This window comes from Oryctolagus cuniculus, chromosome X (assembly GCF_964237555.1).
Source record: "Oryctolagus cuniculus chromosome X, mOryCun1.1, whole genome shotgun sequence".
Taxonomy (NCBI): domain Eukaryota; kingdom Metazoa; phylum Chordata; class Mammalia; order Lagomorpha; family Leporidae; genus Oryctolagus; species Oryctolagus cuniculus.
Window position 1 is genome coordinate 111,319,161 of NC_091453.1, and position 14,966 is coordinate 111,334,126.

Sequence of the window (14,966 nt, forward strand, 5' to 3'; positions counted from 1 at the left end):
CGTTTGTCATAACCAGAGTACAAAGCACTGTGGCTAGATGCTATCCACTGGAGTTTGGAAAAGCTGGATTACCCAGAAGCCATGTGTAGGGATTTCTAATGGGAGTTTTTTTTATGCATATGAAGAGAAAAATACAATAGGTTTCACCAGGGGAAGTGTTAGCCAATGTGAGGATGATGATCTTTAGCTGGACAGCTGTATAGCAAGAGCCTCATTGTCAATGATTCACAGTTGTTTGCTTCGATTCTCTGATATATTCTGTCCGTCTCCAAGTTCAACTCCCAGGACTATCATTATATGTGTTCGAAAGTAATAAAACAACATTTATTTTAAAATGGTCATTCAGACTCTTCGTTAATTTAAATAGATGCTACCCATCTCTCAAAGGACTCCCTTTATTTGGCACCATGGGAGCAGGGGCGGGGTGGAAGTGGGTGCACATGTTTAAGGGGAAAAAATTAACATAAGATTTCTGGTGAGACATGTAGGGTGTGATTACTCAAGAAGCTGCTACAGAGCCCATGTTGTAAAGAATCGAGCAATGCGGTGTCAGGTAGCCAGGGCACAGTTCCATTTACCTCAGGGCAGGACTTCCCCCACATCTATGAATGGAGGGCGTTTTACAATTGCTAAAGCTAGCCTACATCGATTGCATTAGTGGAAGCTCACACCAACCCTTGTGTGAGCTCAACGGGGGAGGCACTAATTTCACCATGTCACAGAAGGAGAAACAAAAGAGAGAGAGAAGTGACATGCTGCAAAAGGCACATATGATGTCATGGGGAAGCCAGGTCTAATAATCAGGTCTCTTACCCAGAAGTCGCTTTCCTGGCTCATCCACTGAATTCAATAAACATGTATGGAGAATCGATTTAATGTCAGGTATAACTACACAATGAGCATTTATAGATAGAGGACATAGTGTACTCATTTTTATTTACGTATTTATTTTATTTATGTATATATGCATTTATTTGAAAGTCAGAGTTGCAGAGAGAGAGGGAGAGACACGGAGAGGTCTTCCATCTGCTGGTTCACTCCCCAGATGGCCCCAACAACCAGGACTGGGCCTGACCAAGGCCAGCAGCCAGGAGCCTCTTCTGGGTCTCCCCCATGGGAGGCAGGGGAACAAACACTCGGGCCATCTTCTGCTGCTCTCCTAGGCTATTATCAGAGGCTGGATCAGAAGTGGAGTGGCTGGGACTCGAATTGGTCCCCATAATGGATGATGCCAGGGCTGTAGGCAATGGCTCTGCCTGCTATACCACAACGCCAGCCCCCATGGTGCTTATCTTTAAGGAGCTAGTAGAAGATGAGAGGCAGATTTGTCAAAGCTTGGCAGTTTTTGCAAGCTGGCACTGCAGCCCCCTGGAGAAGCCACCTCCTGCTGGAACCCTGTCTTGATGCCCCTTCCCAATGTCACCCCTTTTCAGCCTGAAGCAGCCAGAGTGATCATTGCCCAGTTCCCCCTAACAGAAGTTAGGGTTTCAATCTTTGAGAGGTGGGAATGTAAGGAGTCAAAAGGGTAATAGGCAGTCAGAATGGTCCCCTACTAGAAATTTGGGATAGCGAGGTACCTGCTCCCCACAAAAGATTATCTTTAGCAGATCAAAGTCTCCTGCTTCCTTAGGAATCTCCCTGTTATCTTAAGCAGAACAAAGTGTTTTGCTTTCTTAGGAATCTCCAAATTTGCAAATTTACCATGAGAACAGCAAGGGAGTAGTGATTTTCACCTCCACCCTTATGGATGATTTTTTTTAAATCATAAGTGAGCCAGACAGGATGGAGAATTGTAAATCAGGTCATTGTTGAGTTTATCTCCACCTTGTTGACTGACAGTTTAGTCCCCAAGATTGTACTTTAAAACCCAAATGCTATGGGGCCTTTTGGGTTCTTGGAAGCCCCCCTCACCCACCATGCTGCTCTGGCTGGAGGTCTTTGACACTAATAAATCTTTTTAAATCTCAAAAAGACAATATAGTATAACTGGAGATGTGCTAAAGGGAAGTCTGAGTGTTGGGAGACTGGGGAATGGGACAGCGGGATCCAGGGGCCTCAGAGGAGATGACAGTGAGTTGAGGATAAGTAGGGATAAGCCAGCAAAACTATTCTTTCCCTAGTTGTTTCTTGGATGGTTCTGCTCTTAGTCCTCCCAGTAGTATTTGGAAATCAGCTTTTCAGCATGACTTCTCCCATAGCACAGCCAATTACGTGTCCTTCCAATTCCACTGCCGTATTCAAACCTTGGGTGGGAACACGTAACTTTGGTTCCTACTGAACAGATATGCATCCCTGCTCAGGGCACAAAGCTGTCCCCAGAAGTAAGAAGGATGACAAAATCAAGTGACTCAAACCAAGGAAGAGTTCATTCTGGTGGTTTTAAGATCCAACTGACCATGTGATTCACAAAGATATAAGGGGATGTGGGCCAGCGCTGTGGCACAGTGAGCTAAGCCTCTGCCTGTGGTGCCAGCATCCCCTCTGGGTGCCGGTTCATGTCCTGACTGCTCCACTTCTGATCCAGCTCTCTGCTATGGCCTGGGAAAGCAGCGGAAGATGGCCCAAGTCCTTGGGCCTCTGTACCCACGTGGGAGACCTGGAAGAAGCTCCTGGTTCCTGGCTTTGGATTGATGCAGTTCCAGCCATTGCAGCCACTTGGGGAGTGAACCAGCAAATGGAAGAGCTTTCTCTGTCTCTCCCTCTATGTCTATAATTCTATCTGTTAAATAAATCAATAAAATCTTTTAAAAATGAAAAAAGATATTAAGGGTCAAAAAAGTAGGTAACTCCTGTGACACTGGAGTTACAAAATAAGGAGTTCCCCTTCACAAAGAAATGAAACTACATTATAAAAGAGACGACCCCAGGGATCAAAGCCATACTCACGTAAAATAATAAAATCCATTGGCTTGAGAAATTGGGAAACTGTGACTTATTTTAATGATCTCTCCTTTCCACAGAGGTGAACTCAGGGGTGACAGATAGCATTTTAGAGCACTGAGCAATTGGATTTGACCTGAAGCTTCACTCACCCTGGTTTCTAATCTGGCTTAGGAATATTCACGGAATTAATCACTATAAAGAAGTCAGTCCTAGGAGGAATGTTTTAAGACCCCTTTGCTATGAAACAAGTACTGAAGATAAGAAAGCCAGTGTGGTACATAAACTGAGATGTAAATAACTCTCACTTGATCCCCAGTGGACTCAAATGCCCACCTTTGGCACCAACCAGGACCAAGGGTAAGGATTTTGATATTTTTTCAAATGGGAGAGGAGATAAGAGAAAAATGAGAGAGGAGCAAGTACAGATTTTCCTGAAGAATTAAGAAATGGGTCATTGGGGGATGGGCATTTTGGCATACTTTGTTAAGCCACCACTTGGGATGCCCATATCCTGCCTCCACCTCTTAGCTAGCTTCTTGATCATGCACCTGGGAAGGCAGTTGATGATGGCCTGAGTAGCCTGGACTCTGCCATCCTCATGGGAGACATGGATAGATTTCCAGGCTTTGGACTTTTATCTGGCCCAGCTCTGGCTGTTGCAGGCATTCGAGGAGTGAACCAGTAGATGGAAAAGGGATAGATTCATTCATTCATTCATTCATTCATTCTCTCTCTCGTCCCTCCCCGCCATGTCTCCCTCTGTCACTCTGCCTTTCAGATAAATAAATCTTTTTTAAAAAAAATAAATGGGTCATCAAAGGGAGCTAAAAACAGGCCTAGTTTTATCTATTTTCTAGTAAAGATTTACAAGTGGTGTTTTTAGCAGTCACAGCTACTTTTACTCTGAGGGCCTGCTGTGTTCCAGGCACTATCGTCTGCATTGCACAGTCTCTCTGAACACTCTCAACAATCTCTTGGGGGAAAATTATTAACTCCTCTTACAGACAGGAAAGCTGGGGCTCAGAGGTGACAAGGAGCTCATGGAAAGGACTTCACACCCAGGCTTTCTGACTCCAACGTTGTGCTCCTAAACATTCAACTGTCTCTTTAAGGTTTGCCATATCATTTTGAAATTTACCTCTATGTGCTTTTTATTAACCTCTAATTGTTTGTATATCCTATCATTACAAATCATCACAGAAACTCATATTTTGCATTTAAGTATAGAAGAAAAGGGTAAAACAAATCAGGAGAGCTGAATTTCTTTTCAAGGTCCAGCAAAAGCTTGTACCTTAGGGAAAAAAATTAGGGTCCAGGAGTAGTAAGGAGATGGCACCCGCCAGTCATTTTCTGAGGCCTCCACCATTATACAGCAATCACAGCAATCAGATGGGATCTAACAGCAGGGCCAGACAGTCAGCCCCAAGAAAGAAGCTTCCCTAACATACCTTTTCTGTCCTGCAGACTGCAACTCCCAAGAGTCTGTTTTCTTTGGTACTCAGTGGCTGAGTACTAGAAGCCACCCTTCTGAGACAGTGTAATTGAAAAAAAAAAGTTTCAGGGGGGTGTTACTGTCTGTAGAGGACAGTGTCACTCTGATGAAGTGACACTGGTATCACTACAGAAAGCTGACCAGCCACCTTATTAGGCCAAGGTCAAGAGGCTTATACCTAGCAGCCTTGTTTCAAATCAGAATGCATCTTCTCAACAGCCCTGGAGAGGAGGGGCCATTCTCTCCATCTTCCTACTCATGTAGCGGAATTTAATGTTCAATGGCCTGCTCAAAGCACACAGTCAGCATTTGAACCAGGATCGAAATCTCCATCTGGGTCAATCTAAAGACTGCACTCAACCCACTGTGAACCAATCACTGGCTCTTGTCTTCTATCGTCTCTACAATCCTCAGCCTGTACCACTGATGATCAACCGGCTGAGACCACCTACAGACAGTGGGGACTGGCCATAAGCCCATAAGGCTTTTTCCAAAAAAAAAAAAAAATGTAAAAATGTATTTGGAGGACTGGCAACATCAGCGACACCAGCCTGTGAACTACCAAAGCATCTACTTTGAAGACAGCAACAAAACCTAAGGGGGTACAGAAGCCCTAACATGTTAATTCACTAATTCTTAAGAGCACTTATTTCCCTTCTTGGTCCCATTTCCTAAGTTTTACAGGCTTACATAGAAGAGTAGTGCATAGGGCAGTGATGGTAAGGAGAAACAAGCCTCACTCAAGCATCAGAATAACATTTCAAAGAGGAAATTCAGAGGTGAGAATTATTTGTTGAGGAACAGATATACTGAGACCTGCCCTGGAGGCCCTGAAATGCTATACTGTACAAACATGATCCAACTGAGCCCTCTTCTGGCACTGTGTACTAGTAGGACACAAGCTACTTAAGGTAACGAGCCATTCAGCCACAGACATATCAAGGTTGCACCATGAAAACTGTCTCTGCGTGGCACTTGAGACGTGTGAGTTGACCGAGAGCAGCACACCCATCGGTCAGAAGCGTAAGCTGTGCTTTTTCTCATTCAGTTCTGAAGGTGAAGCTATGGTATGTGACACCATAATCTGCAGGGATAAATGTCGCTCGATTGCCATAGAACAGGTCCTGATAAATAGCTGTCACTAAAGGCTACTTTTAAGATAAATCTATGATGAAAAATATGCCAGCCTAAGCCCTGAGATGTATTATTCCAAGCGGGTGCTCCCTAAACTTGGCCATCTTGCCTTACCAGGATTTTAAAGAAAACAAACCAAACCTTAGCTGCCATACATATTTCATGACATACCAAATTAAGTCATTTTCTACCAAATCCATTTCTCCTTCAAAGCGTTTCCATGACCAATACTGACTTACCTAAGGTAAGGCAGAATATATAAACTGCCACACTAGCAAGCTGCACTACACTTCAGTAATTTCATCCTAGGCCATACACGCAGGCTCACATAACAGTCCCCCGACCACCCACAATCAAAAAGAACATAGGGTAGTGTTTCTGCTTGCAGGCAAACTAAAGTGGAAATAAAATTCAAAAATGTCCAAAACCCTATTTGTCCCCCTCTTTGCCTATCAGCCTTTCCTAAGTAGGCTAGAGGGTAAAGGAAGAACTAGCCTTGGGAAGACTGAGCTGGGAGGTGGAAGACCACACCTAGTTCCTAACCCTTAAGCCATCCTGATAAGAGATGCTACCATGAACTACTGAGTCTTCATGTCAGCATGATTTCAGTCTAAATTGGACTTACCTAGGTTCTGAATCAAAATGACTTCAGGACGTGACTCAGTGCCACTGAACAGTATTTCCCTTATCTGTTGTTTACCTGTACCCTCAGCCTCTTACTTCTGTATTTTATCTTATATTATTTGCTTCCCTGTTGTTGCTTTCATTGGCTAGCCCAAGTGCAAAATTGTAGGTGCGCTGCCTTGGGTACTTTGGAGAAAAGTCATCATATGAATCTAAAAAAAAACCCTAAACAACAAATAATAAACTACCTATTTTTACATGAGCACAATGGAGCTATGTATAGCAACTGCTGCATACCACTGGCCTGTTCGGATAGCACTGCGATGTGTTTTGCATGTTTATACATATGTCTGAGTATGTATGCACTCTAGCATGTATGTCTTTTCTTTACGTGAGTTGTCTACCACCTGACTAAAGATTCTGAGGGTCTTTTCCATTTGCCATGCAAAATAGAGAGAGACTTGTTGGTGCTAGAAAACTGCCACATCTACCCACCCAAAGTCCTAGTAAATGTAAAATCATTGCACTATAACAACAGAATTAACTGTTATCTGCCTTTCCTAGATCCTGGTTGGGGGGGGGGACTATATTGTTCATCGCAGTTTGAAAACATCTTTTGCTCATGGAAGGTGTTATGGGTGTTAGGGGTTCTCCTGCCCACTCCCACTTGCTGATATGACCCAGTGCATCCCTCCAAGCCAGCAGAAGAGAGAGGAAGGGTCCTTTTACTCCACTTTTCTGAAACATCCAGAAGGTTTTGAAGACAAGAAAAAAGCTCCTTGAGAACAAAACTAATTGATTGGCATATTCCCACTTTGAACTTTCCAATTAAGCAGAGACATCCTGGGGAGGCATTACAGTGAGAGACTTCCTGGTTCAGTGTAAGCAGGAGAGGGAATTGAGAGTGTGTGTGCAAGCGTGAGTGTGTGTGTGTAATTTCTCAGGTGCATTGGGGGTGGGGTAAGACTGCACAGGGCAGAGTGAGGCACCTTCATAGCAATGTGCCCGCTGCAGAGTGCAGGGAATTTATTCTCTCAAGCCAGGTGTTCTGAGAGTCCCAGAGCTGTGAGAAAATACAAGGTGAATACGGATTCCTAATGGGCAGAAGTGGCTATGTAGACCTGCCAGCCAAGAGGCAATAGCAATATCCTAGAGTGGAGATCTGGAGCCAAGCCCATTGAGCCCTGCAAGGTGACAAATGAGCAGCGAGGACTGAAGCAGAAGGAAGTAAGGTACCAGGGTACTTCAACAGGTTCGTGGGAACTGGAATTGAAAATTTAATTCTGGTGCCGAGAAATCTTGAAATGTATGCATACTAGAAGACTTCAAAAAATTCATGGAAAATGCCTTTTGTGAAAATCAATGCAGCAAAATAAGCTTGTAATCCCAGCTTTCCATGGACTTGGTGAAATACCCTCACATCTCACAACAAAGTAAAACAGAAGCAGTTTCCTGTGCAGTTGATACACCTCAAAGTCACCAGGGGGAGACAGGCTAATGGTAGTAGAGGCCAGCTGACTACATATATAGGGACAAGAAGAAAAGACTTCAGGGAGAACACCCGCAAAGGGTCATAGTGATGAGGCCAGGTAACAGAGAGGACAGCATTTATGTGGTAGTCAAGGATGATGGGATGGGCAGCCTAAAGGTCTGGCTAGTCTGTCCCTAAGGTCAAGGGTAAGCCAAGCGGAATCTAGAGGTAGTGGGAGAGGCCTGCTAGAAAAGTAGTTTCTCAGCGTTCTTATAAAAATGAGTAGAAAACTGATGAATGGATACAAAAATGTGCTATATGCATGTAACAAAATATCATTTGGCTACAAAGAAGAATGAAGTCGTAATACATGCTACAAGTTGGATGAACCTCAAAAAACATTACGCTAACTAAATGATTCCATTTATATGAAACATCTAGAATGGATAAAGCAGAAAGCAAATTGTTGGCTGCCAGGTGCTGGAAGAAAGGCAAATGGAAAGTGACTGGTAATGAACACAAACTTTCCCATTGAGTGACTGCAATATCTTGGAAATAGAGAAGGCGGTTATACAACACCAGGACCATACTTCATGCCACCAAACTGTACATGTTAAAATCATTAATTTGAGGTATGTGAATTTTATGTCAATACAACACACACATGTGCATACTCAATACGAATGGACAGAACCTTTGTTATGACCTCTCCAAGGGGAACTGTGCGTAGCCTGCTGATGCTGGGACTGACTAGCTGATTTTCTGCTCTCGTTCTCACAAGCGTGTGAACTCAGCAGGAGAAAGCCCTGGATTCTAGTTATCACTGTATGTCCCACAGGGCCCAGTACATATACAGGTGCCTCCGTATCCATTAGGATATGCACCAAGACTCTCAGTGGGTGACTGAAATCACAGATAGTATCAAATCTTTACATATACACTATATTTTTCCTATAATACATACCTATGATAGTTTCATCTATACACTAGGTCCAGTAAGAGATTATAAATAATAACCAACAAGAAAATGGATAATTACAACAACAGATCATAATAAAAGCAATGTGAATGGGGCCTCTTTCTCTTTAAAAGCATTGTAGTATCCTATATTTATATGAGTAAGGATGGACTATTATATTAAGCATTCAATCTGTGTTGAATGAGCTTGAATTATCAAATATAAACTATAAATACAAGGGGTGAACACTGTGGCACAGTAGGTTAGGCTGTGGCTAGGGATGCCAGCAATCCTATATTGGATTCAAGTCTCAACTACTCCACTTCCAATACAGCTTCCTGCTAATTGACTTGGGAGGTAGCAGATGATGGCTTAAGTACTTGGGTTCCTGACACCCATACTGGAGACCAAGATGGAACTCCCAGTTCCTGGCTTCAGCATGGCATAGCCCTGGCTGTTGTGAGCATTTGGAGAGTGAACCAGCAGATGGAAGATTCTCTCTTTCTCTCTCTCGTCACTCTTTCAAATAAACAAATCAATCTTCAAAACATGTAGACAAAACTACATTCTATTTTCAAACAAGGGCTTTTTTTGTACCTAAGTTTAAATAATTTATCTGCTATACTAATTTAAACATAAACTTGATTAAACAATGAAAATGGGCTTGCTCTATCAGCATCTCCAAAAGAAGAATGAAAATTAGTCAACTATCTAGATATTTGTGCTAACAGTTCTAAAAGGATATTTGAATGCATTTACTCAAATGCTCACTCTTCACACAGATTCTATCAGTGCCAATGCAGGTAAAACCTACATTTATTTATTGCTAAGCCCAGTATTAGCTTCTGTGGGTTCCTTTATTTTTCTTGTGGTCCCGGGGACTCTCTAATTGAAATTCTCTGTAGTTTCACAGGGGAAAATGCTGGAAGATTTTCCAGCTTTGGCAATTGTAGGAGATCTTTGCCCATAGGATCCGTGGGTGGCTCACATGAAAGAGGATATCTCACATGGACCAAGCTTGCTAATTTGAAGACTTCTCCACTAAATCGTGGGAACCAAGCCACTTTTTATCTGATGCCAAGATGGGGTGGTGATGAGGAGGAGAGAAGGACAAATGATACACTCACATAGCAGTCCATGAGACCAGATCTATGAAGACAGCCTGGTCATTCATCTTTCAGTTGAATATATTCATAAAAGATAAAAATTAAGACCATATGAAATATGATCCTATATAGACAGACAATAATTTGTTTAACTCTTCAAAATTCAAGTGACGGTACACCCATGGTAGGAAGGGATAAACAGCTCTGATAACCCAGGTGACATGACTATTTCTCAATATTTCCTTCACCATCAATATTTTCTTTTTAACCAAGGGCTTCTACTAACAAGTCTCCTTCTCTGTCAAGATCCTTGATTTTCATAATTTTTGCTGGCTAAAAGTAAATATTTTCATAGGAACACAAACCCTGCCTATAAAGATAACAAAGTTACAACCTACTTGACAATATGAAATGATAACTGTTACTTAAGATTAATTAAATGAGAAATTCAATGAAGAGCACTGGAAAGAGGTTTTAACTATAAATGAGACATGAATACAAAGTTAATCTTTATAAATGGTACAAATAGAGGACATATATGTCTTCTGGCTAAAGAACTTCATATTATTAAATGTATATTCCCAAGCAATTTATAAAAAAAAAAACAGTTTAACACTATTCCCTAGCCTCATCATTCCATTAGGTCAGCAATGTAAGTACAGGTTAATTATAACCTGAGGTTACTAACCAAGGAAGAATCACTTCCTGGATTAGATCACCATTTTTCCATCCATAAATATATTTGACTTGATTTGTTTCCTTCATTCTTTACTTCCTTACCTTTTCCTTCCCCCCATCTCTACTTTCTTTCCTGGATAATATATGAAGGGGCTTTCCAAAAGTTCATGAAAAATGCTTATTATGAAAAACCTAGGGGCTGGTGCTGTGGTGTAGCAGGTAAAGCTGCCCCCTGCAGCGCCAGCATCCCATATGGGCACCAGTTCATGTCCCGGCTGCTCCTCTTCTGATCCAGCTCTCTGCTATGGCATGGGAAAGCAGTGGAGGATGGCCCAAGTCCTTGGGCCCCTGCACTTGTGTGGGAGACCCGGAAGAAGCTCCTGGCTCCTGGCTTTGGATCAGCGCAGTTTCAGCCGTTGTGGCCATCTGGGGAGTCAATCAGCAGGTGGAAGATATCTCTCTCTCTCTCTCTCTCTCTCTCTACCTCTACCTCTCTGTAACTCTGCCTTTCAAACAAATAAATAAATCTTTTTTTTAAAGAAAAATCTATGCATAAGTTTCAAAGTATTTTGAACCAAAAGAAACTTACCTTTGAACTCCATTTTCCCATGAACTTTTTTCCTTCTTTCTGAAAAATATTTCTATTTATTTGAAAGGCAGAGTGATAGAGAGAGAAAGAGAGTGAAAACAAGATCATCTGCTGGTTCACTCCTCAAATATCCACAACAGCCAGAGCAGGCCCAGGCCAAACCCAGAAGCCTGGGATTTCATCCGGGTCTCCTATGTGGATGGCAGGGACCGAAGATGACTTGGGTCATCATATTTTGCCTCCTAGGCATTAGCAGGAAGCTACATTGGAAGTGGAGAAGCCTGGACTCGATCCCAGGCACTCTGATACTAAGTGGTGGCTTACCCTATTACTCAACAACACTTGCCCCTCCATGACCTTTTTGGAGTTCTTTCGTGTATCAAAAAAAAAAAAAAGTTGTTTAGAAAGAATATATGATTCTTAAGAATAAATAGGAGTTTCTACAACATTTATTTTATTTTGTTAAATGCCTTAAGGTACTTAAAGTTAGCAAATTAAAAAAAAAATTCTTAGTTAACAGAGTTCCTAAATGTTGCAAAAATGCACTTGGCTAACTTTTGGCCTCATTTGAATCTGGCAGGCTTTGCATTCCACCATTTGATAGATTAGAAATTCTTGGTTACAGGGCAACATCCTTCATAAAAGTACACTGGACATGAAGTAGTTAATAAGAGCAAAAATTCAATTTAAAAAATTCTACCGATTCAAAACCATAGGACTGGGAAGAAATTCTTCTGAATTTACTAAAATTAGATAAGCTGATATGTCTCTCTTAAGCAACAAAAGATAGATCTAGTGGGGTTATAACATTTGCTTTAAAAATTCATAGCAATGAAGAAACCAATATTAGTGCTTGATACATAGTGGGTGCTCAAGTATGTTTTGGGTAAGTAAATAAGTGAATGAAGATGTTACTAAATAAATATAAACTCAAATTTCCTTTTTAATAAGATATCATGGTTAAAACAGGTATTCAGAAGTTGTTGGTTTTTGTCATATTAATGTAACTGTGGCTAAGTCAAAGGGAAGATTTCTCATCAAGTTTATGAAAGAAACAAATATTTGACCTGTGGGTATTTTCCTTTTACAAATACTATATTGTTTGTGCCTGTATTATTTGTTTTTTGAAAGACTTATTTATTTATTTATTTGAAAGAGTTACCGAGGGTGGCGAGAGATTGATATTGAGATTCCACCCACTGATTCACTCCCCAGATGGCTGCAAAAACTGGGGCTGGGCTAGGATGAAGCCAGGAGCTTCATCCAGGTCTCCCAGCTTGGTGACCGGGGCCCAAGTCCTTGGGCCATCTTCGGCTGCTTTTCCCAGGTGCATTAGCAGGGAGCTGAATCAGAAGTGGAGCGGCCAAGATATAAACTGGAGCTCATGTGAGATGCCAGTTTCACAGGCAGCAGCTTTATCTGCTATGCTACAACGCTGCCTCCTATATCTGTTTTAGAGCATCAGCTTTTGAGAAAGCTAAATGCCAAATGTTTTTTTTTCTAACAATTAAAAAATACGTCACAACAGTGAAGTGCATTTCTATGAGTCTACTTAGTACCTGATGAGCTTTCAGGATGGCAAGTACACATGGTTTCTCCAGAGTAGGGTGGGTTGCCTGGCATCATTAATCCCTCCAGCATGGTTCAAATTTGCAAGAGGGAAGTCTCTGTCCATGCAAATTCAGTGCATCACCCAGGGTGGCAGGCAACATTATTCTTATGCCTCAGGTCAGCAAAATAGCTTAGATCAGAAACAAGCAGACTTAAACATGGGTCTTGTCTTTTATTGAGGACAGAGGAGGAAGAGAAGCATGTGGCATTCTGCAAGGGGCTTCATATTTATGATATCACCCAATAGTTCCAACAACACCGTGACAGGCCTTCCCCTCACCTGGAGACTTCCAGGGTAAGTGACGCACCCAACACCACACATAGTAAATAGCAACACTGACATGTAGAACCAAGTTCGTGTAGCTCCAAAACCTTTCTCTACATGTCCATTATATTACATTGCTAAAATAAACTCTACTTAGCATTGTATGTCCTTGGTCTTGGGGCCACGAAAATATGAGGGGTCATCAAAAAGTTAATGGAAAATGTACATTAGGAAAAAAATTCACATGGATTTTAAAATCTATTGCCCCCCAAATAAATTTATCTTCTACTTGTTACTCATTTAAATAGTTGAGAGAGAGAGAGAATGTAAGTATTCTTTCTTATCTGTTGGTTCACACCCCAAATGCCCAGGTCTGCTCCAGGGTTGGAGATAGGAGCTAGAAAGGTAATCTGGGTCTCCTACATGGGCGGCATGTATCCATTCACTTGAGCCATGTCCACTGCCTCATCGGGTCTACATTAGCAGGAAGCTAGAGTCAGGAGTCAGAGTCAAAATTGAAACCAGTGATCACTGACGTCATAAATAAGAGTGTCAATTGTTAAATCAACAACAGGAGTCACTGTGCACTTGCTCCCCACGTAGGAACTCTGTCCTTAATGAGTTGTACTATGAGAATTAACTGCAAAATTTGTTCTCAAACAGTACTTTATACTTTGTGTCTGTGTGGGTACAAACTATTGAAATCTTAGTATAGGGTCGGTCTTCTGTATATAAAGTTAATTAAAAACAAATCCTGAGCCGGCGCCGTGGCTCAATAGGCTAATCCTCCACCTTGCGGCGCCGGCACACCGGGTTCTAGACCCGGTGGGGGCGCCGGATTCTGTCCCGGTCGCCCCTCTTCCAGGCCAGCTCTCTGCTATGGCCAGGGAGTGCAGTGGAGGATGGCCCAGGTGCTTGGGCCCTGCACCCCATGGGAGACCAGGAAAAGCACCTAGCTCCTGGCTCCTGCCAGGATCAGCGCGGTGCGCCGGCTGCAGCGGCGGCCATTGGAGGGTGAACCAACGGCAAAGGAAGACCTTTCTCTCTCTGTCTCTCTCTCACTGTCCACTCTGCCTGTAAAAAAAAAAAAAAAAAAAAAAATCCTAATGAAGATTGGGATGGGAAAGGAAGTAGGAGGTGGGATGGGAGTGGAGGTGGGAGGGCGGGTATGGCGGGGAAGAACTGCTATATTCCTAAAGCTGTACCTATGAAATTTGAATTCATTAAATAAGAGCTTTCTTTAAAAAAAGAGAATTGAATCCAACTGCTCGAACGTGAGACATGGGCATCTTAACCACTACACTACATGCCCACTCCCTAAATTTAGCTTTAATTTAATTTTTCTATGAATTTTTTGAAGTACCTTTCTATTAGCTCTCTATAGTAGGCAAATTGTGTTTTTCACCCTTATAATACACAGCATCTAGCCTGGTGCCTAATACATAATATCTTAAAGCATATATGTTGAAGGGGTGAGTGAATGAATAATTAGTATGGAAAAAACCATAGAGACTGTCAGAGCTGGAGGGGCTCTGATGCGACCATCTCATTTTGTTAATGGGGAAATCAAGGCCTAAAGAGATTAAGTCGCTAGCTCTATGTAAGTGATTAATTACTGAAAGATGCAGAACTTGATTTCAGGTCTTTTCTGTACACCTCTCTAACCACATACTACTACTTGTACAAACATTTTTTGAAGCTGCATGGGGTTTCTTCAGTACTCTGGCCTCGATTTAATTCCATAAAAGCAAGCTTTTCGTTAAACACATAAACCTATGGCGTTAGGAATACCATTATCCCACCAGAATGAAAACTCCATGAAGACAGGAAATTTTGTCTGTTTCATTCCCTTCCACATATCTGGCACTTAGAAAATACCAGTAAATATTCATAATCAATGAATACTATTTTTCAGTAATGAGGTGACAATGGTTAGCATAGATTATACTGTTAAGTACTGAAAGCATCGAACATTTCATTAAAATTGCTCAGTGAAATGATTCTCCACTCTCACCTCCCTCTCTTCTTTCCTTCATCTTCATCTCTAAACAGGGAGGAAATAATGGTATTCATTTCACAGGATTTTTGTAAAGATAAAAAGTGTTGATGCAAAGATTGCACTTAGCATGGTGCCTAATATACAGTTAACTCTCAA

At 41.9% G+C, this 14,966-nt stretch overlaps 1 protein-coding gene across 1 annotated transcript in view; it reads right to left on the reverse strand.

Moving 5' to 3' along the window:
• Nucleotides 1-14,966, reverse strand: part of GPC3 (glypican 3) — a 455,320-nt gene that overhangs the window by 142,256 nt on the left and 298,098 nt on the right. The window lies entirely within an intron of this gene.